A 2079-nucleotide genomic window follows, 5' to 3' on the forward strand; every position below is an offset into this window, starting at 1 on the left:
TGGCTAACAATGCCAGAACCCCTGAGCATTGGTTAGCAATATTCCCCGCCACTTTCAAGGGCGCGGCATTTCAGTAGTATGAGAGACAAGCAGCAGGAACTTTTGGCACATGGGACGACTTGAAGTTGGCCTTCCTCACTAAATTCAGGCGTGAAGGTTTTGAAGAACGGATGCGAGAGGAATTTATGAATTTAAGTCAGTCCTCTGGAGAAAGAGTAGAAGCTTATGTCTCGCGAATGGAATCCATCCTGAAGAGATGGACTAACCATAATCTAGATGATGGCATTCAGAAGGGGGTGTTTCTCAGAGGATTACAACCAGAAGTCCGTAAGTTTGTGGAGCTGCAAAGACCAGCCACACTGCAAGCTGCAACAGAAGGTGCAAGACTGTACGATGAAGTGGAAGCTAGATTGGCGATGAATCCAGGACGAGGAGTCCTACCTCCTCTGATGCCAGGAATGATGTACCCACCAAATGCAGTCCTAGGGACAGTCCCCTACCCCTACCAACAGATGCCCCCAGTATCACAGTACAATGCACCAAATCCACAGTGGCCACAATCAATGCCTCAAATGATGGTTCAACCACAACAACAATGGTCCCAACCAATTTCCCCAATGCCAAATCAGCAGCAACAGTGGAACCCTACCAACTGGAGCCAACAGCCCAATAGTTCAAATAGGAGCTCTGAATCAGAAGCAAAACAGAGACCCCTCTGCATCAGCCCAACCTGTTTATGCAATGATTACAGAGACTCCTCAAAACCCTACTACTAGTACCTCAGGAGGAGAAAGCTTGAAGGATTATTTATCCAACTCAGTTGCAAATGTAAAAAAGAAGTTGATGGATGTGATTACAGAGCAGCTACAGACGGTGAAAATGAATACTGCTAGCATATCCAACGTGGCAGGAGCAGGAAGAGATGTGATGCGGTCAAATACTTGGTGTGGTAAGTGTCATCAAGCAGGCCATTTAGCCACTGAATGTACACGAAAACCAACCATCCCTGGCGCTTTCTGTTCCTACTGTTTGCAGAAGAACCATACAGAGGATATTTGCTCTCTGAAGGAGATGCATGATAGGAGAAGGAAGGAAGAAGATGCAAGATTCAACTTGTTGGAATCCAAAATGACCACACAGGATATTGGACCCAAGCCTAGAGAGTTTGGTCCTAATTTTAGACCCAGGAGGTTTCCCTCTCAAAGTTACAGAGGAAGACAGTCTGGCAGTGGTCAGAGATCAGAAGTGGAGTGTTACAAATGCAGAGAAAAGGAACACATTTCACCAAATTGTCCAAATCCCAGAAGGTCAGTAGATTACAAGCCCTTATACAGTCGATGCAAAGGAGAAGGCCACACTGCAAAAGACTGTCCAAGCACAGTCCCAGTGAAAAACAGTGCTACTGATAGTCCGGCCAAGGCCCAAGATCCTACCTCCAATTTAGTGGAATTGCAAGTTGCTGCCATCACGCGTGCAAAGAAGAAGGAACCACCTATCCAGAAAGAAAATAATCCTCCTGCCAGAACAGTGAAGTTCAATCTTCCACCAGAAGAACAGAACAGAACAGAGCCTGACAGTGCCGTACAGAGCACCACAGTGCCACAAAGAGTTACAGAGACAGTTCAAGAAACAGGACTAGAGGTCCAGGAGATAGAAGAGGAAGAAGTGCCACAAGTGACAGAAGAAGTCCCCATGATGCCCCTGTTGGAAGAAAAAAGGAAAATGAAAATGGGTGTTGCCCCATTCCCTAACCGGTTAGAGAAACCAGTGGATCCTATTAAGGAATACGATCAGGTCAGAGATCTAGATACCTTTAAACCAAACCTCACATTCCGACAATTATTGATGTTGTCTCCCAGTTGCCGAAAAAGGTTCAAAAGTATACTGACAAGAAGACGTGGCTTAAGGATTGCTCCCTCAACAGCAACAAAGTCCAACAAAGCTCCAGAGCCTCTAAAAGAAGTGGACATGGCTAACGCCTTCCTAGATCCGAGTACCCCAGAGACTGGCGTGTGGATAGAAGACTGCTTTATTGCAAATACACTGATTGATGGTGGCTCATTAGTGAACATTATGACG

The sequence above is a fragment of the Lygodium microphyllum genome, chromosome 1, assembly GCF_053477565.2.
Source record: "Lygodium microphyllum isolate KBCC chromosome 1, Lygodium_microphyllum_v1.1.10, whole genome shotgun sequence".
NCBI classification, from domain to species: Eukaryota; Viridiplantae; Streptophyta; class Polypodiopsida; order Schizaeales; family Lygodiaceae; genus Lygodium; species Lygodium microphyllum.